Raw genomic sequence first — 23,527 nt, 5'->3', positions numbered from 1 at the left:
AAGAAATACAGGTAGAATAGCCTAAGCCAAAGAGGGCTAGAAAGGCACAAGAATATGGAACTATTATTCCTAAGGCTACTAGGTCTAGGACTAGAGATTCATCAACCCCAACACCACCTATTAAAAGAGATAAAAGAAAATTAGTTGAACTTGGGCATAAACAAACTAGAGCCTATTAGAAAAGAAGGAATAGATAGAAGCTAGTCACTACTACATTTGGGCCTGAATTGCAATGGAAGGTCATTTTAATTATGACATCCACCCATCACCCAAGTCACAGTACCACAAGTTGACTCTCGTCGAGTGAACATCTGACTTTTGTTATTGTAAATTGCAGTGGCAAGGGCATCTATCACAATTGTAATGGATAGAACTATTGTAACTTGGAAGAAGGAAAGAGAAAGAGTTCATCATCATGTCATCATAATTGTGATAGTAGACCATCACACTTAAAAAGGCTTGAGCTATAAGTGTTTCATTGTAAGTGCAGTAGGTATGTGACAATTGTGTTGTGGGGGTGATGGCTATTTATCAAAATAGGTTGTTGCAAGTGTGACAGGTATGTGATAGCTATATTGTGAGAGAGAAAGCTATCCATTGGAATTAGTCATCACAATTATGACAGGTAGTCAAATTATTTTTTTTCTAAATATTTGTTTGTCCAATAAGGTCCTTTTACTACCAAGAAGATTGGTCCAGCTCATAATAGGTGTATAATAATCATGCTCTAGGCCATGCTTAGGAATAATATATTCAATCTAAGGACTATTTTTCCCACTATGAGGTACATTTAATCTTGTCAACCAAGGGACATATACTTGAAATGGTCGGCATAGTATGTGCACTAGGTCTCTTAATGAGTCATTATGCTTATGCTACAAGAAAGTAAAATGCAAGGAAAACAACCTACACTATTGTTGTATGAAACTAACATGATTATCTCTTTACAAATATTGGAAATGCAATAAAATGCTAACATATATTTCAACTCAGCTTATCTACTATAACTATTCTCACAGATGATGTAGCAACATTCACAAAGTATGATGCTATAAGAAGGAACTTACAACTTCTACTTGCACTACTAGAAATGCTTGGAAATAAATCTATACTACTCTAACCTAATCCACCTCCCAAGTGGGCCCCCTTGGTTGGCTTCTACTAATCTACTAGCATAGGATAGAAGCCAAAATCTATTTCATTACATTTTAAAAATTCATTACATGAGAACAATACATAGAACTATAAAAATAACTCACTACAAAAGTTAATAGTTTATTTTCATAAACTTTCTTCTTGTAACCCCTAACATAATCGATCTAATCCTTGTATATAGAAGATTGACACTTATTCTAAAATAGAAGATCAAACAAACTAGTTACAAATCCATAGGCAAAGAAGAAGGAAATATAACAACTCAAGGCAAGAAGAAAAGATAATGGCCCAAGGTGGAAATAATAAAGTCTAAAAAACCACTTGACATAATAATAAATGTAGAGAATGCAGTAAGTATTCATAGCTCCTCCATACTTGTAGCCATGTCCTTTGGTACCATTATGATTTTTCTCCATTGTGGCTGAATATCAACATTCTTCTCTCCTTAAATGCTATTGGTTGCCTTCAACGTTCATCTTTGAATTCTTCCAATCATCTTCAACTTCTTTGTTAATAGGTTAGTTATAATGTAGAGATATTTGTGAATAAGCATTATCAAATTAAATTCAAATATAAGAACACACATTCTAATAATTATATGAAATATTACATCATATATATAATATTAGCAAAAGATGACATACTATCTACCCATAGGTTAATCATTGGTTTAGGTAAACATAAGTTCACAAATGTCTTGATGAAAATAAAATAGAGTGTTCAAAAAAGTGTTTTAAAAATATCATAAAATAGAGGCAATAATTAGCCTCATCATCTGCGCCCTGGTAAATTGATTCTTGTCCTCAAGCATTACATTTCCTTGTGACTAACCTAAATTCCTCAACTTCTATCCTTCCTTTCCTACTGCTCTTGAAGGTATAATAGAATCCTTATGTTCTTTCCCAAACCTCCCTTCTATTTTCCTCCTACAACTTGTCAAGTCTGTCAGCATTAATGTCATATAAAAGCCACATGATCATTGGAGGTTGCATAGTGATTGGGCACCATAGTTTTGGTCTAGCCTATTTCCCTAATTCTAGATACTTTGGAGCTCAATGAAGGATAGCCTCCAAATTGATGGGACTATGTGGCTCTGACTTTATAAGTGACTTAGGTAATCTGGCCCATCTACAACTAGCACTAGCCATGGTTCTCTAGAATGCAAAGTAGGGTAAGTTCTCATAATCAGCATAGGCCTTACTTCTAGAAGTGAAGATTCTATCCCTTACTCCCTTATTCTTATCCCCATAAATTAATCTAAACCAATTCCTAAGAACTTCTTTTGGTTTATTGCTCTCAGCTTTTAATGGCAAGCGCTCCATTCTTTCCTCATCTCTATAATTATTTAGGTGCCTATCATAGTTTGTTTCATTAGAAATCTAGGACATCAAAGCCCTTAAATGTATATCCCCTATATAGAGTAAAGGATTTCATTGGGTTTCTTAAGGGATAATAAAATTATGCACATATAATTCACAAAGAAAATTCTACTATCAGGATGGCAGAGTTTGGTATAAACCATAAAATTCCTGGGCTGATTTGAATTCTACATTTATATCCTTAAGGGTTAGCATAAGTTGGAATAAAATAAATTGTTCTTTTAAATAGAAAGCATAAATCCATGGTGGTGGTCTATAGGCAAGTGCTTGATCAGCCAATTTGAGGGCATGATCCATCCTTTTTTTTTTATTTGCTAATTGCTCTTTCAAATCTGTAATTTCTACACTTAGAGACACTATGTCTTTCTTCATTCTTTTCCTCTCTTCTTCCCATAGGGCTGCAACAAACATATGTTGTCCAAACAACTATAAAAGGAATTTCTAAAAGGTAATGGAACCGCTATCCTCTTCATGGTTTATTTTCCTCTTCCTCTGTTCCCTCCATAAATGTAATACAAAATTAATTAGCCATGTTGATTTATAAGGAACTAGGGTAGTGTTTGGATAAACTTACTAAGGAACTATTTCATCTCTATAGCTTGAAGTACCTGGTTGGCCTATTGAGTATCATTTTGATTTTTATTGACTTCAATCCTACATTCCTCATTAGGGTTTTCTGGAATGTTTGTAGTTTCAGGATGAGGAGGAGAGTGATCAGGAACAATTTGTACTAGGGATTCTTTAGAAATTTGTCCTCTTATTCTAGGACTTCTTCTTATAGGGGTTTCTTCTAGTATCATAGCCTTCTGCCTACCTCTTCATTTTGGTGTCTCTGCTATAGGAGTAACTACTACAAGACCCATCTTAGTTCTCTTTTTCCTTACGACTATAGAGTTTGGTTTTTCTTGAACAGGTAAAGGCACAATTTCTTGCACATTCTCTTGGATATTTTCTTGTACATTTTTTGGGACATTTCCTTGCACATTTTTAGCTTCCACCTCTTGAGTGCTTTGCTTAGTAGGTTCATTAGTGGGAACTACATTCTTCTCACAAGGTAGTTCATTAAGGGTAGCCTAGGGTTGTAAGGTTTTAGCTTGGACAAATTCTACCCATGACATGGGAGAAACATCCCTAAGTGATCTCTCTATGAGTAATTTAATTAGGGCATGATGGGTGACAGAATTGTCCTTTCTTTTTTGGGTTTCTTCAACACTAATACATAGCATATTATATAATAAATTAGGAACATTTACTAGATGATTATGCCTTATACAATTGAGCAATTTAAAATGATGTGTATGTAAATATGAAAATCTTCCTTTGCATGTGAGGTACTTGATAATGTGCATGGCTAGCTTATTTTATGGTGGCAGAAGAGATGTTCTTTTGCAACCTTACTTGGTAATATCCATCTAAGGATCAGTTGGTATGAAAAACTGAGGTCTGGTTAATCTTGCATCATGTTTATTAGGATAATGTTCTCCTATTTCCGGTAACCCAGTTACTTCTTCAATTCACTCTTCTATAGCAACCACTGTTAAACCTCATATAGAAGCTTCTCCTTCATTAAACATCATTGTAAATTTTGTGGCTACTTCTTCATCAAATGTAGTCAAACTTAAGAAATACCCTAACTAGCCACATGCATTAAATCTCCTTGCTACCTCTACATCTAAGAGAAAAATGGTATGCTCCATTGGTTCTTGTCACTGCAATTGTGCACCCATTTATGCTTAACACTTTCACTATTTGCACTACTTGCACTGTTTCCACCTTATGAATTTAGGCTTCTTTTGTTTTTTTATAGACCTATTTTCACATTTCTCTTGATATGTAATTAATGTCATAATGATTTTTTATGAGCAATAATATGGCTTAATGAGAGTAAATCATGGATGTGTGTGAAAATCATCCAAAATAGGATTTAGATCACTTGAAATTTAAATACAAGTCACATCACACCCTGACAATAAAATCATTCAAAAATAAGGGGTACAACACCTAAACACTTGTGTTCTTATGACAATTGAATTCCATCAATAAAAAAAATATGAAGATTTGGAAAAATCTTTACGAATAAATAGGAATGTCATTGGGTTTTAGTAACCTTCCTTGCCCCTTACGAAATATGGGCAAGTGTCCACACTTGTTAGACTTAGTACGGGATATTGAACTGGCATAATGCCACCATAATATAAAGAATGCAGTATTTAGATATAATAAATGAAATCTATGTACTATAAATGAATAATAATTTGAAAATCTTATACTTGTTAATTGATTGTTGAACATACCAAAAGGTGGCAGAAGTCATATCAAGAGTGATAGCATCCATCAGAAAACTTGCAATGTTTATTGAAAGCATTAGCAAATGATGATGTGGAAGGTGGGTGGGTGGAAGGTAAAGAAATGAGATAAGGTGGATAAAGAAGAAATAAGAAAGTGAATGGAGAAGTTTGGAACTTTATGTGGGCATAAAGTTTTTATTATGAGCATGCACACAAAAATTATCATTGAAGAGCAGCAAATGGAAGGTTAACACCTTTGGCTACAGGAAGAGTTACTTGGTGTGTATTTGAATTTGGCTACTAAAATTGTTGCAGGAAGTCCTCTTTTGTTTAGGTTTGTTTATATAACTTGAGTCTATGACCATTGATTAATAATTTAAAAGGAACTGGATCAATGGTAGTTAATTAGACAACTCCATTTTCAAAGACATGATTAATTTCATATGAACCCAGCCATCTTGTCTATAGCTTGCCTGGCATATCTTTAAATTTGGAATCATATAGTAGTACCCAATCACCAACTTGAAATTTTTTATTGGTAATGTGAGAGTCATGCCATTATTTTCTTTGTTTCTATATAATTTTTGTGCATTCTAAAGTAGATTTGTGCATTTCATCCAAAGAGTTAAGATGTAGAAGACGTTCTCTTTGTGCTACAAGAAGTTCAATGTCTAACTCCAATGCAGTTCTTAAAGTTTATGTTCAAATTCAATGGGAAGCATTGCTACTTTCCCATATAGGAGCTCAAATGGTTTGAATCCTATAGTAGTCTTCCATGTTGTTCTATAGGCCCAAACAGCTTCTTGTAATTTTCTGGTCCAATCCCTATGATGTAAATGAACTATTTTTGTTAGGATGTTCTCTAGCTCACAATTTGTGACCTCTACTTGCCCATTAGCTTGAGGGTGATAAGGACTTGATTTTCAGTGCTAGATGTTATATTGTTTCATCAGTTCTAGGATAATATTAGAGGTAAATTGTGCACCTTGGTTAGTGACTAGCTCTTTGGGTACACCATTGCAAGTAAAAAATTTCTCATACAGAAATTCTACAACTTTTTCATCACGAGCATGCTTTATGGCTTTGATTTCAACCCATTTTGTCAAGTAATGAGTGAACACAAGGATATAAAATTTCCCATTGGATGGAGCATCAATTGGACCAATAAAATCCATGACCCATTTGTCAGTTGTTGTTAACACCATATGTGGGTTAAGAGGCACTTCATCTATTTTTTTTGGTCGGCCCATCCTTTGACACTTATCACACTTCTATGTATAGTTGGTTGCATCTTTGTGTGGTGTAGGCCAATAATAACTAGGTGTCAAGATTTTCAAGGCTGTTCTTTTTGCTGCAAAGTGTCCTCCACATAGCTCATTATGACATGCATGTAGAATGTCATATGTCTTGTCCTCTCTCACACATCTTCTCATAACTTGATCAGGTCTAGTGTAAAACAAGAGATTATCTATCCAAGAGAAATAAAAAAATTTCCCTACAAGCAACTTCTTTTCCTTGTAAGAAAAATGTTTTGGTATTTTATTAGTTATAATGTAGTTAGCAATATCTCTATACCATGGATTTTGAATAGTAATATAAAATAAATGCTCATCTAGAAATACTTCATCTACTGGAGTAGTGTCATTATCATCATGATGGATTCTTGATAAATAATTAGCTACAACATTGGCTCTTCCAGTCTTATCAATGATAGTTATATCAAATTTTTGCAACAATAGTAACCATCTTGCTAACCTACCTATTATAGTAGTTTTGTTCATGAGATATTTAATTGATGCATGATCAATATGAACAAATATGGGATAGCTAGTTATGTAATGTCAGAATTTGTTCAAGGCATAAACTACTGCTAATAGTTCTTTTTTAGTCACTGTGTAGTTTAATTCTGGTCAATGAAGGCTCTTGCTAATGTAATATATTACATTTTCAAGATTCTGAGATTATTGTCCTAGAACTGCACCTATGACATAGTCAGAAGCATCTGTGTGTGTGTGTGTGTGTGTGTGTGTGTGTGTGTGTGTGTGTACATCTATATATATGTATATATATATATATATATATGTGTGTGTGTGTGTGTGTGTGTGTGTGTGTATATATATGTATGTATACATATATATATATATATATATATATATGTATACATACATTTATATATACATACATATACATACATATATATATATATATATATATATATATATATATATATATATATATATATATATTCATATATATATATATACATATATATATGTATGTATATGTATGTATATGCATGTATATGTCTATATATATGTATGTATATGTATATATATATATATATATGTATATATATGTATATATATATATGTATATATATGTATATATATATGTATGTATGTATATGTATAGATATATATACATATTTATACATATATACATATACATACATATATATACATATATATATACATACATATATATACATACATACATACATACATACATACATACATACATATATATATACATATATATATATATATATATATATATATATATATATATATATATGAAAAGGTAAATTTCAATTAGGGTCTTGTAAAATTGGGGCTATAGTGAGAAGTTTCTTAAGCTACAGGAAGGCTTTATTAAATTTGGATGTCCAACTAAATTCAACTTCTTTTTTGAGTAATTTATACAAGAGACTAGATATATTGCTAAATCTCTTATGAAACATCTATAATATCTAGCATGACCTAGAAAAGATCTTACATCTTTCAATTTTGTAGGTATGGGAAATGTTTGAATTACCTCTATCTTAGCTAGATCCACTTGTATTCCTACAGCTGATATGAAATGACCAAGTACCACACATTCATGCATGCGCATGAAATATTTTTCACTATTAAGTGCCAAATTATGTTCTTGACACCTTACCAAAACTTTTTCAAAATTCATCATTGCTTCCTCAAAGGTGACTTCAAATGTTGTGAAATCATCCATACATATTTCCATACAATCATGTGATATATCAACAAAGATGCTAATAACAGCTCATTGGAATGTAGTAGAGGCATTACATAGACCAAATGGTAAAAAAAAGTATGCAAAAGTACCCCATGGGCATGTAAATGTGGTTTTGTCTTGATCTTCAAGAGCAATAATAATTTGATTATAACCACTATACCCATCTAGAAAAGAGAAATACTTCTTTCCAACTAGAGTGTCTAGAACTTGGTCTATAAATGGTAAAGAAAAGTGATCCTTTTTGGTGGGCTTGTTCAATTCTCTATAATCTACACAAATTCTCCATTTTCCTCATTTTTTAGGCACTATGACCAAGTGTGACACCCATCTATTATCAGAGATAGGATAAATAAAATCAATATCAAGCAATTTTTGCAATTCAGTTTTAACTATTTCTCTAAGGCTTGGATTTATCCTTCACTGGGGTTGACGGAGTGGTAGACACCCTTCATTAATGTATATCCTATGGGTGCACAATGTAGGACTCAACCCTTTCATATCACCATATTCCCATGCAAAGGCCTTTTCATGCCTTTGAAGTAACTCTATTAACTTTGGGGGACAAAATCATGAAGTCTACATGATACTTTAGAGAATCTAATGTTACAACTATGTTTTCTATCATCCCATTAAGGGTGATAGTAGAACTATCAACAAGTTGCAAAATTTTTGGAGTAGCCCTTAATCCTTCTATTTTCAACTTCTTCATAGTGTCCTTGGTCATGACATTTATAGCAGCACCGAGATCTATTAAAGCATTTTTAACAGACTGCCCATTTATGCTCACATCCATTATTGGACTACCTAAATCAGAATATTTTGGTGTGATCAATTTTCCTAACAATATGTCATCCAATTGTCCTACTACATAGACTATGGTGGGGTTCATTTTCTTCCTTCCAGGCTTCTTTAGGTAGGCATCGCTAATGGCTTTTCCATAGATTGGAACATCTTTAATGGCTTGGAACAGGGGTATTTGTACATGCATGTTCTTCAATGAATCAACAATATCAAAAAGTTGTTCCTCTATTTGTATAGGTTTATTTTGTATAAGCTTTTCTGGAAAAGGAGGTTCCACTACTGGTTGAGCTTGGGTTGAAATGGTGATACTGGTTGGGTCAACTACTTTAGAGACTGGGGGTTTTGATGCTATAGGAGTACCTAGTATTTCAATTATAAAAGGCAGTTTAGGTGCTAGTAAAGTTGTACCAGATCACAGATGTATATCTACAACACTTAGAGCATAAGTAGGATATTTTTGAGCATTAGCACTATACATGGGTGGTTGTGGCTATTAGCTATTTGGATTTGGCTAAGGTTATATAGGTAACTATGTCTACTTTTGAGGTCTAGGATTTGCAGGTGGTGGCATTAGAGCATATTGTTGAACTAGAGGTGGTAATTGTGGAGTACTATTAATTGGTTATGCCATTGTTGAGATCCCCTACACTGGTTCATAGACTTCCAATTCCCCTGGGGTGGTTTCTATTAGTTTTGCTAGTTTTTCTAGTAGTTCTGTTGGTTCTACCATTGGTTATTCTATTGGTTGGGCTAGGATGGTTGGGAATTCTAAGGCCATTGGGGTTGTTGTGGATTTTTTTTCCTAGCATTATTCCAATTAGGTTGATATTATGGAGGACCTTGGAAATTATGGATTTTCCAATGATTACCATATGAACTTAAATTTTGCAAAGGGTCATGAGGCATACCTTGATGTTAGGCCCATGGCTAGTGTTGAGCAACAAAAAAAACTTGCTCATCATCTCCATCTATCTTGAGGTACTTAGTTTGAAGATGTTGGTTCTCAATGTTTGCAACCAATTTGCATTGGCAATCCTTCTTTTGCTTCTGGCAATGAGGGTAGTATTTAGCTCATTGTAACTCAACTTCAGCATGCTTCTTCTTTTCAGTCATTGTGTCAATATGTATAGCAACATCATTAATGATGTCCTGCTTGAAAGTTGACAATAGGTTAGATATCTTAAGCTTTGAAATCCCTTGGCTGATTCCTTTAGTGACTATGGAATGAGGTCCTTGACCTTTCTTCATGGTTGACCTTGAATAGTTTTGACAGATCTTCTTGAGGTCATCCCAAGAAGCTTGATATACATCACCACTAGCCATCAAGTCTAGTGCTTCTAGACAATTATCATTCACACCTCTCAGAAAGACTAGCTTTTGTGAATCCTTAGATAACACATGCTAAGGGTTCTTTTGTAGTGTATACAAGAAATGTGAAACATAGTTTTCTAGTGTTTCTTCCTCCTTCTATGATATCCTAGGGACATCATCTCCTCTTGAACTAGCTGCTTTGCAATACTCTTTATACTTATCTAGAAATAGAGTTTGCATTTCATCCCAAGTCCCTATTGCATTAGCTTCTAAGCCCATGAACCATCGTAGAACTGGCTCTTTAAATTTTGCTAGAAATAATTTGAGCTTATGAGTATTATCATTGTAGTCAAAACTACAACAAAGTATGTCAAATTCAAACAAGAAAGTATTAGGGTCTTCGATTGCAAGGCCATAGAACTTTGGAAGAGTAGCTGCGGGTATATTCTTGAGATTATTAGTATTTACGAGGCTTGGGAGAGGAAATGGAAATGTAGGTTGTGTCATTACTGGAGGTATTAGATTATGAGGTTGCTACTGAAAAGGAACATTGGTTACTAGATTATTAACAACTAGTGAATTTAAAGTAGTATTATTAAGGACATTGGCCAAAAATTTCAGCAAAAGGTTGAAGACCACTTGTATCTATAGGTTTTTCTCTTGAAGATGATTCTATAGGAAAAATAGGGCTTGCATCTTCAAAAGGAAACTCAACTTCTTCTTCTTCAATTTCTTTGTTTAAATTAACAAACTCCCATGGAAGAAATCTTCCATATTCATCTCATCATTTTCCTCTTTGATGCATGCAAATAAACTCTTCACACTAGTGAAGGAAGTTTTGAAACTAGAAATTTCTAAAAAGAACTTTATCTAAGAACTATGACTTAAGAATACTCCTAGCTTGACACCATCCCTAGCAACAACACCAAAAATGGTCTTCCTTACAATAGGTGTATAATAATCATGCTCTAGGCTATGCTTAGGAAAAATGTATTCAATCTAAGGACTATTTTTCCCACTATGAGGCGCATTTAATCTTGTCAACCCAAGGACATATACTTGAAATGGTCAGCACACTATGTGCACTAGGTCTCTTAATGAGTCATTATGCTTATGCTACAAGAAAGTAAACGTACACTATTCTTGTAGGAAACTAACATGCTTAAGTCTTTACAAATACTAGAAATGCAATGAAATGCTAACATATATTCCAACTCATTTCATCTACTATAACTATTCTCGCAGATGCTGCAAGAACATTCACAAAGTATGATGCTACAGGAAGGAACTTACAGCTTCTACTTACAATACTAGAAATGCTTGAAAATAAATCTATACTACTCTAATCTAATCCACCTCCCAAGTGGGCCCCCTTGATTGGCTTCTACTAATCTACTAACATAGGATAGAAGCCAAAAACTATTTCATTACATTTCAAAAATTCATTACATGGGAAAAATAGATAGAACTATAAAAATAACTCACTAGAAAAGTTAACAATTTGTTTTATAAACTTTCTTTTTCTAACTTCTAACATAATCGGTCCAATCCTTATATATATAAATCAACATTTATTCTAAAATAGAAGATCAAACAAACTAGCTACAAATCCATAAGTGAAGAAGGAAAGATAATAGCTCAAGGTGGGAAGAAAAGATAACAACTCAAGGTGGGAATAATAAAGTCTAAACAACCACTTGACATAATAATAAATGTAGATAATGCAGTAAGTCTTCATAGCTCCTCCATACTCATAGCCATGTCTTTTGATAACATTATGATTTTTCTCCACTGTGGGTAAACCTCAACGTTCTTCTCTCCTTGAATGCTATTGGTTGTCTTCAATGTTCATCTTTGAATTCTTCCAATCATCTTTAGCTTCATTGCTAATAGGTTAGTTATAATGCAAAGATATTTGCAAATAAGTATTATCAAATTAAAATCAAATATAAGAACACACATTCTAATAATTATATAAAATACTGCATCATATATATATAATATTGGCAAAAGCTAACATACTATCTACCCATAGGTTAATCATTGGTTTAGGTAAACATAAGCTTACAAATGTCCTGATAAAAATAAAATAGAGTGTTCAACAAATTGTTTTAAAACTATCATAAAATAGAGGCAATAATTAACCTTATCAAAGATTATCATTTTTATTTTTTGCAGTAGTGAAGATTAGTTATACATGACCAACCTATAAATTCATTAGGAAAATGTTCTATGTGCAAAATATCATGGAAAATTAGAGTCTATTTTATTTTATATAACCATATTATAGATGATATTTCTAAGAGTATAATAATGGGTGGCTTATGTCTTTTTTCTAGTTGGTTATGTGAATAGAATTCAAGTGCTCATCTACTTTTGAGGACAATAGGAAAAAGGAGCCAAATATGTGCTTAGCTTTAGATTAGCTTTAGATCATCTTGAGAGTAGAGTCATTTGAAGCAATCTTGGTGGCTAGATGACCAAGTTAGACATGCAAATATTAATAATATAAGAAATGTTAAACAAGGGATAGAGATTTGACACATCTTACAAATGTATGTAAATGGCTATTTATAATCATTTTTCATACAAGTGCCAATTAATATCAGTGTATCCTTTATAGTTATGGCATTTGTGTGGATGCACATTTTTTTTATCAAATAAATCTATTTTGGTTATCATTCACATATAATTGTGTATAGGGTTCTATTTTCAAAACTTTAAAGCTATTTGAATTACAATAGCATTTACATGACAATGATGCAATAAATGTGAAGTGTAAATGGAATTCAATTGGATGGTTTAAAATGAAAAGAAAATAGAACACATGAAGAATAACTGAATCATAAATATAGAAAGAAAACTATAATTTTTATTTTGATGTCAAATAAATTGAAAAGAGAAGCATGGCTCAAATTTCAAGTATAAGACATAAAGATTCCATTTTGTCAATTAATCTTGTATTTTCCTTTCAAATTTTAGTTGTAGGAGTACATATTATCATGGAAGTATAATTGGAGCATAGATATAGCTTATAAGATAGTGGTTAAATAAATGCCTTGGTATTTATTTTCTCTACACAAGCGTGATTGTGGTCATTCAAAACTTTATTGAGAAAAGCCAAATATCCCATCAATGAAAGACCTCTAAGAAAATTGCAAACCTGTTGGGTTTTTTTGGCTCCACTTGATGTCATATGTGCATGAATTGAGATTTCATATTGAACAATGGTGTCCTACATTTGTTGAAACTAAGAGATTCATAGAGTTAGTTGTCATGTAATCATAGATTAATGTTGAGCTTTACTTGGTTTTGAGAATAGTTTAATATTCTCTACTAATCATTGCCAACCATGTAAAGGTTAAAGCTCATTTGGTCCCACCCTCCCCCCCCATCCCCACATCTAAATTCCTTGTTGAGATCTAAAATTTTAAGAAATGATCAATCTTTAAAGTACAAAAAAAGGTTCCAAACCTACAAAAGTGGCATCATTTTTCCATCTTCTATTGCATGTCATTTTTCCATTGCATCCAAAATAAGATTATGTCACTCTAAATCAATAATGTATGTGAAATTGCATTATATATGCATGGACAATAGGCAAAGGTAAAAAACCACACCACCTTTACATTTATCTAATAGACCTATGAGTTTTTTAAAATTATAGACCATCATGAATGTTAGAACTCTAGCTGCTATGGAATAGAAAATTCTCTTAGCAAGCCAACACATAGAAAGTCTTGATTTTCTTGCATGCAAAGGACATTACCCTTGCCTATAAGAGTCAAAGTTACAATGTTCATCATTATCTATAACTTAAAATACCTAATTAAAGACCTCTAACAAAAATAAAAACTTATTGAATTTTTTTAGGTCCACTTGATGTCATATGCATATAAATTGAGATTGCATATTGAACTATGGCCTCCTTCTGCATTGCCTAAAACCAAAAGATTCACATAGTTAGTTGTCATGCAATCAAAGGTTAATGTTGAGCTTCACTTGGTTTCCAAAATAATTTAATATTATTTACTAATAAGGACCAACCACATGAAGGTGGAAGCTCATTTGCCACCCACCCCCCCCCCCCCCCCCCCCAAAAAAAAAAAAAAAAAATTCTAAATTCCTTGCTAGCATCTAAAATATTTAAGAAATGATCAATATTTAAAGTACAAACCAAACTTGCAAAAGTGAAATCATTTTCCCATCTTCTAGTGTATAACATTTTTCCACCACATCCAAAATAAGATTTTACCACTCTAATTTGAAAATTCACATGTAGTTGCATTCTATATGCATGGTCAATAGGTAGAGCTAAAAAAACCCACCATATTTACATTTATTTAATAGGTCTATTAAGTTTTTAAAATTATACACCATCATGAAGGTTAGAACTCTAGTTGTTATGGAATAGAGAATGTGTGTAGCAAGCTAGCACATAGAAATCCTTGAGAATGTGTGCAGCAAGCTAGCACATAGAAATCCTTGATTTGCTTGCATGTTGAGGACATTGCCCTTTCCTATAAGAATCAAAGTTACAATGTTTGTGATGGTCTATAACTTAAAATACATAACTAAAGACCTCTAACAAAAATGAAAACTTGATGGGTTTTTTCAGCTCCACCTAATGTCATATGCATATGAATTGAGATTGTATGTTGAACTATGGCATCTTTTTGCATTACCTAAAACTAAGAGATTCACACAGTTAATTGTTATGCAATCATAGGTTAATGTTGAGCTTCACTTAGTTTTGAGAATAGTTTAATATTTTCTACTAATCAAAGCCAACCACATGAAGGTGGAAGCTCATTTGCCCCCCCAACCCCAACAATATGTAAATTCCTCATCAACATCTAAAATCTTTAAGAAAGGATAAATATTTAAATTACCTAGAATATCCTCAGGGGAAGTCCAGCTTCATTTCTCATCGAAAACTCATCACAATTCTTTAGTGATTCATGTACATCTAACACGGGTATATCTAGGAGTGTCCTCATCACCTCCTACATAAAATGAATCCAATATTACAAAATGCCCCCTATGAAATAATAGTTCAAGTAAAATAAACACATGAAAAATAAGAGAGAGATAAAAGAGGAATCTACTTACCCATAGGTGTTGCCATCACATATGTGGCCATGCTACATGTTGACTAAGTTTTATTGTTTTTCTTTTGTGCCAAGATCTCTTTGTTTATATACATGCATACATACATAGACACACACACACACACACATATGTGTATATGTATGTATATATACACATATATACATATACATACATACATATTATATAGAGATCACAAGGGCATGTCAACAAGATGTAAATATCACAAGGTCTTAGCAACAAAATTTAGTGATCACAAGGATATGAAAACAAAATTCTAGATCTCTATTGATCTCCACAATCCACAAGATCTCTCTATATATATACATACATACATAAATACATACAAAGACACACACATAAGTGTGTGTAGGTATACACACACACACATATATATGTGTATGTATATATATATATCTATATACATCCATACATACATACACATACATACATACATATATATATATACACATATATATACATACATACATATATACATAAATACATACATATACATGTACATATATACATCCATACATACATCTGCATATGCAATTTTATCACCTTGGAAAACTATATTTGATCTTGCTAGCTAGGAATAGTTGATTGTTCCTAATCTAATGACAATTCTATAGGGATTTATAACCAACCTAGCTAATCAAAAACTAGACCAATTTAATTAGGTCATGGCTTCTTTCTTTCTAAAAATATATGCTATGATATGTTTTTGTAAAAAAATTGTCAAACTCTGCCCATTTTTCCTAATCTACATTATTTTTGTGTAAGACTACCCATATCACATGTAGGCACATTAAACTTGGATTAGGTAAGGGAAGCAAGTCATTGTTGCAAGGAAGAAACAATTTGAGCAATACTAATGATAGTGGAATTAATAGAGGAAATAGGTGGAAATGACACATTTGAAACACTAGGAAGAGTGTAAAAATTAGTTGAAATAGAAGGTGGTACAGGTAGGACATTAGCAACCATAGTAAGAGGATTGGGATAAGTTTAAGGAATGTTATTGTATCAAGGTTGTGAGATAGGAAATGAATCAAGTGGAATATTCACAAGTATGGAAGAAATAGTAAGACTACTAATAGGAGGATTAAATGGTTGAATATAAGTAGTCACAATAGGAGCAACATAAGAAGGAATGCTAGAGATAGGTTTGGAAAGAGACAAGGAAGCAGGTTGAACACAAGTGATACATGAAGCCATTCCTATTTCAGATGTGGCTTGAGTTGAAGGTTTAGCATGAGTGTTGACAAGGTGAGACCACACAAAAGATCCATGTCCATCATTACAAATCACTTTCTTAAGAGCATCAAAAGCAGCCATAGTATCAGTATTGTGATTCTTTTGAAGAATTCAATCATGTATTTTATCAATTTGAGTAGCAATCTTATGAACTTGTTTAGGAGGAACCCTTAAAGCGTCATCCCCATCATGACATGAATGAGAAAAGTCATGCTCCATAGAAGGATTAGGGTCATGAGAAACTGTATGCTCATTAAGAGAGGAGAAGAGGAATCTTGATCAAAGTGAACCATGATTCTATGACTTCTCCTAAGAGGATATTATAAGTAGGGCTTAAGGTAATATATCCCAAGGATGCAAGATTTTCAATGGCCCAAGGATGCACCTACATTAGACACACAAGGTTTGAAAAACAAGATGTTCCATAAGGACTTATTGACATCTAAAGAAATTCAAAAGATGAATCCCATGCATATTCTTAATCCACAAATCCTCTTCATCAATCATCGTAGAAGTTTGTCCAAACTTACTACTACAACCAACTATATCTTCAAAAGTATCAGCTCTTCTCTTGTTTTTGTAACTACTAGGATCAAATGAAGCATACTTGTTACAAGCCTTCATCTAATCAAAAAAATTATTTCTTCTTCTTTTTCTCTTAATCACAAGATCAAATAACTATCTTTCCATAGTAGGAACCTCAACCATAGGTTTTTCTATCTTTAAACTAAAAATCTTAAAAACACTTAAGTTCTCACTAAAATGTTTGAGGTCGAATTGTGACGGCAGGTAGTTTGTGGATTTTCATTTTTTTTTGCAATTATCCTCGACATCATCACAATACTGATGTTTGCATCGCAAATGTGACACCTATGTGAGCATTAAAAGAAAAAGAAAAAAACACAACATAAATCATTCCTCATTTTTTTGATTAATTATGAAGAATTGCACATGAAGGAGGGTGGAGAGCTCTGAACATTGGTCGAGAGTTCCAAACTTTGAACATTGGTGGAGATTTCATTATCATGCCCTTATGATCACTACATTTCATTGACGTGCCCTTGGTGGAGATCAATAGAGATCTAAGATTTCATTGTCATGCCTTTGTGATCATTGCATTTCATTTTTGTACCCCATTGATCTCTTCATTCCATTGTCCTACCCTTGTGATCTTTGTACCCTTGCTATATGATTTCATTTTTATTTCATGCCCTTGTGATCTCTTCATTTCATTGTCCTACCCTTGTGATCTTTGTGCCCTTGCTCTGAGATTTCATTGTTGTGTCATGCTCTTGTGATCTATGTTCCCTTGCTTTGCTATTTTCTTCAATGGAAGAAGAGGTACCTATGTAAATGTTCTTTTCTTTTCCTTCTAAACATGTATCTCTTTATATTTTTCCTAGTAGGTGATTAGAGAAGATTCTCTTTATGTATATGTATGTGTAAATATACATACATACACACACATATATGTGTGTGTCTATATGTGTATGTTTGTATATATAGAGAATCTTCTCTTTATGTGTATATATATATATATATATATATATATATATATATATATATATATATATATATATATATATATGAATATACACACATATAGGTGTGTCTATCAATGTATGTATATATACAATGATCTCTTTATTTATATGCATACATACATACATAGACACACACATATGTGTGTATATGTATATATCTATACACATATATACATATGCATATGTATATACATATACATATGTATATATATATATATATATACATATATGTATATACATATATACATACACACATATTATATAAAGATCACAAGGGCATGGAAACGAGATGCAGAGATCACAAGGGCATGAAAAAGAAATGCAATGAACACAAGTGCATGACAATGTAATCCTAGATCTCCACTGATCTCCACAATCCACAAGAGCTCTCTATATACATACATACATGCATGCATACATATATACATATACACATAAATATATGAACACATATAGTCATATACACATACATATATGCATACATATATTTGTTCATACATACACATATACATACATACATACATTTGCATATACAATTTTATCACCTTGGAAAACTATATTTGATCATGCTAGTTGGGAATAGCTAATTGTTCATTTTAGTGTACCTAATTCGATAACAGTCCTACAAGAATTTGTAATCAACCCATCTAATCAACAAGTAGACCAATTTAACTGAGTTATGAATTGTTTCTTCTAAAAATATTTTCTATGATATGTTTTTTTAATTTCTTTCAAACTCTGCCTATTTTTCCTGATCTACATTATTTTTATGTAGGATCTTATGGTAAGTCACTTAGCACAGGTTGAGTGATATTTATTGTTTTATTATTTGGATTCTAGAATATGTATGCAACTGAATCAATTTTTTCTATTGTACCAAGATATATATATATGCTTACATACATACATGGACACACACATGTGTGTGTATGTATATATATGTATATGCATACATACATACATACATACATATACATAAATAATAGTAATATATGTATTGCATTTGCTTTTCCATTTCTTATAAGAGTATTTCAAGGTTGGGATCCACTTCAACATCCTTTACATGGTTTAGAGGCAATGTCATTGTGGCAGAGGATTATGCAAGGGAATGAACCTCATGATTATGGAATTTACATAAAAGCAAAACTTGCTTCTTCAACTCCTTACACTCAATTCTTCACTGAAGTTATTCTACCAGTAGTGAGAATAGCTATTACAAATTCTAGGGAGCCAAGGGACCCTAAACCTATGCTACATTTTCTGGAGACATGGGAGAAGGTATTACCAGCTTTAGTATTTCATAACATTCTTGATCATATAGTGATGCCCAAATTAATAGTAGTAGTAGATAATTGGGATCCTTGCAGGGAGAATGTGTAATGCCCCACCTAGAGATCCTTGGCATAAGGATGAAACATAGCAAGATAATTTAATTTTTTAAAACCAAGTGTAGGTGCACATGATAACAACCTACACAAATCAAAAATATCGCAATGGAAGAGTAACAAAAATCCAACACCAACGGATCTCCAAATGTCACTACTAACTAAAATATAATCAATAAAATATAAGAGATCAACCAAGCTAATAGACAAAAGAGGATTCCTAAAAATTGGCTAAGGTTGAAATCCTAAAGCCCTAAAATTTCCTAGAATCTTTATCTTAGCTCGTAGAGGTCTAGAACCTATCTCAAATGAATCATCGCATATATTAAAATATATCTTAAGTATAAGAAATCTTATACTTAAAAAATATATTTTTAACCCTTAGGAAATCTTTTTTGAACTATGAAGATGTAAAACCTAAAAGGGTCTCCAAAATCAATTTTCAAACTTTTCTCTGACAACCCTAGATAGCCCCTATTTTTTATGTGAAGGCAAAGAATAGCAGATTCTCATGCATAGTGCCATGCAAAGAAGTGTATTTTTTCCTAAGGAAGTGCATTCCAAAAACATAACCTAATGTCAAGTTTCACATGAAGAAGTGCAAATTTGTGCGAAGAAACCCATTGTGTCGCACGAAAACTTGCATTATCACACGAGAAAGTGCAATCTCACGTGAGATCTTAAATTAGCATGCAAACACGAAACACAATAGAAATTTAAGGAAACTACAAAAAAAGTTCCTCCACACTAGGGAGTACTAGATCCACATTTCAAAGAAATAACACTTGACATAAACAAAAAGATGGAAAGCTGGAACCTAACCATCTAATCAACATCAAAGGAAATAATAGAAAGAAACATCACAGTTTATTGAAAGCAACATTGCATTTAAACATAAATAACAAACTAAGTACGTGATTCTTCCCAACCATAATAGCATCATCAAACCATTGTGGCCCCTAGCCATCCCCCACACATAACATTCTCAAGTTACCAATCGAATCATTGGTACTATCATAACAAAAATGTCACTACTGAACATGCTACAAAAAGCAAAGGAAATCTAACATGCTAGTAATAAAGCAGAAGATAATCTGACAAAGTAGGTAACATCACCTACCACATGCTAGTTATCATAATAATGAATGCATTAAAACTAACATCATCTAAACATGATAAAAAACATCCCAATGAAAGCATAAATCACAAGAAAGCATACCCCATAAATTGAAGTACCAAGTGAACAACTCTAACAATGGTCGCACTAGGATACAAGACCATCTCTATACACTAGTCCCTAGCAATGGTGTAGGTAGCTATGCCTCCCAACCACATGGCACTCGTAGGTCCACACTCACCATGTTGATGGAGATAATGAACCAACTACAACCACATGTAAAACAAACATCCATGGCTAACACTCATGCCAAATAGTATGATGACTTAACCCAAGACATAGACAATGTATAAACTATAGGTCTTGGTTAGACATCTTAGAGGGCTACTATGTAGGGGCTAACATCATGGAGAGTTGATTGGAATTGACAAGCCCAAGCTTAGATTGAGTGTCCTCAAACTTAAATAGGTGCTCACACATTATGTCCTCAAACTTAATCGGGTGCTCACACATTTTACTATCTTAAGTTTTACGACCACCCAGTATTTTCTTTAGTTATCAATTGTAAAAATATCCCTCTACCAACCCATGGCGCCATGATCACCAAGTTGCAAGATAGAAGCCCCCTCCATATGCTACCCTACCCTACCCATGCTCATCCAATGATGAGTACCCGTAGGCATGTAAATTCTCAACCCAACCCCAATGATCACAACTTTTGAAAGTACCACGAAAGATCAAGCCCCACAAGTCACCCAATAGATGTACTCATGTGTGGTGCACCACCATCATGAAGATCAACACAAGGACTAGATGAGCACCCAAACAAAAAGTCAATCAAACAAAAAAAAAAATTGGGATGATGGATGCTACATGCATCCCAATGCAAAAAAAGATACAAAAGTGGTCTGATAGATATCCAAACAGATCATCCAGGTCCGCAAACCACATTGTACCGAGAAAACTTGAGAAAACAAGGTGGCACATAAAATGAGGTAAAAATCTCAAATTTTGGAAAAAACTTGAAATTAAAACCCATTTGACCTTCGGGTGTAAAAACCCTAAAAATCCAAAAATAATTGAAATCAAATACCGTATGCAAAAATGGCCAGCATGACAACTCAAAAACCCAAATCCCCATTTCAAAAATTGGGAAAATGTTCATACCAAATCAACCAGGCAAAACTAGCAAACAGAAACAGAAGGGAACACTAGTTCTCAACCTCCTAACATACTGCTACAAGATACAAAAGCTAAAATACGATGAAAATAATAAAACAGGAAGGCCCTACCTAATAAGAAAAAGGGTAGAAATAGAAACCTATGCAATAAAACAAATACTCTGTCGAAACTACTAAAAATGATGGCAAAGAAAAAACTCCCAAAACCGAATCCAACAAGACCAACCTCTCGAAGATCCCATGTTCATAGCTCCCAAAATGAACACAAAAAGAATCCTTCAAAAGAGGATTTCCAAATGTGCTCTCAAATTTTGTTTCTAAAATGTGAGAAGCCAATAATAAAATCACTTTTCCAATACTTATTCACTTTTCAAGTGAATAGTTGATTATGGCAAATAGCCAGCTAGAGTAGCTAAACTCCGAATCGACCCAAACAAAAATAGGTTGTTATCTATAATGGAAATTTACCTAAGGCAAAGCTGCCAGAAATTAAATTTGAAAAGATTTAAAACCTAAAAACCCAAAATCATAGAAAATCACTTAACACTTTTGTGACAGAGCGAACCTCTAAATGCACAGACACACTTACTGGTCTAATCACATAATTTAGATGAGTTCAGATTTACTAATCACTAAAAGGTTATATAGGGACGATATTGGTAAAATTTGAATAGCTAAATCACTAACTCCATAGGCCACTATTAGGGATATAATTCCTCCACACTAAAACATATGATAAAGTGCAATTACATATAATATAGTAGCTGAAGAAATTAAAACATTAATTAACTAATTAATCCATTTACATCAGTCACATTCACAAAAAGCATAAAAACCAAGAATGAAGTAAATAACCATAGCATAGAATCCATATCATAACATAATCAACAAATATGTCCAATAAACCATATAACCAGATATCATCATAGATCTACTGTCATCTCAAAATAGAATCAACATGCAGATATGATAAACTAAATAGCATAGTAGTAAAGCATCTATGGTACTGAATCAAAGTATAACATCTAACCCTCAGGTCATCTCAAAGTACATAAACAATAAGAGTGGCAAGTATCTCTTGAATCAAAATAAACAAGGTACAAACTACAAACATGAGAGGCACTACATCCTGCCCCACAAGCATAGGCTTACTCCTGCAAGCTAGCAAAAAGGTAGGGGTACAATCTCCTTAGTCTGTTAGAATTCTTTAGTACTTGGGGGGGGGGGGTGAATCAGTTATTCAAGGTCCAATGATGTCCAATAAAACTTTTTCTACAAATCCTTAATGGCACATAATTGAAATTATCATGCAATTAAAAATTAAACAATCATGAAAAGTAAACATGCATTACACCATAACACTAAAGATTTGATAACCCAAAAACCCTCCAAGAATAAGAAGGTAAAACTAGAGTGGGGATGATACCCACAAAATAACTACACAATTCATTTCAACCACTTCTGATGGTCTACCCTGTGAAAGGCCTACCTTATTAAAGGCTATAGCACATTGTTAAATGTGACCCTGTTAAAGGATTTACATAGAGCTGTTAGGCTCACCCAAGTCTATGGGATTTATAGTCACCTTCTCAAAAGAATCTTTCATCCCTCTCTAAGGATCTCCTATCCTCCTCCTAAGGATCTCTTATCCTTCTCCTGAGGATCTCTTTATCCTTCTCCTAGGGATCTTCTATCCTTTTCTTGAGGCTTATCCACCTAGTTTTTAAGCTAACCTAGCAATGTAGGATTTCAATATCTAATACAATGGTAAGAAAGTATTAGAGGGGTTTTGACCTAATGCAAATTGCAACTTCAACCTTGCAGATTTCAAATTGCTCTTTAGTCCTTTTCTTTGCTTGGCTTTCCTCCCTTGTAGTGCTGACAGCTTGTTCACCCTTCAAGATCTGTCTCCTTGAGTTCTTCCACTCATTATGCCAATGCAATCTCTAGTCACTTAATCAACTCAA

Source organism: Cupressus sempervirens, chromosome 2, assembly GCF_028749045.1.
Source record: "Cupressus sempervirens isolate cs-2001-9-10 chromosome 2, ASM2874904v1, whole genome shotgun sequence".
NCBI classification, from domain to species: domain Eukaryota; kingdom Viridiplantae; phylum Streptophyta; class Pinopsida; order Cupressales; family Cupressaceae; genus Cupressus; species Cupressus sempervirens.
The sequence above is the reverse complement of the archived record's forward strand: the minus strand, read 5'-3'. Positions refer to the sequence as shown.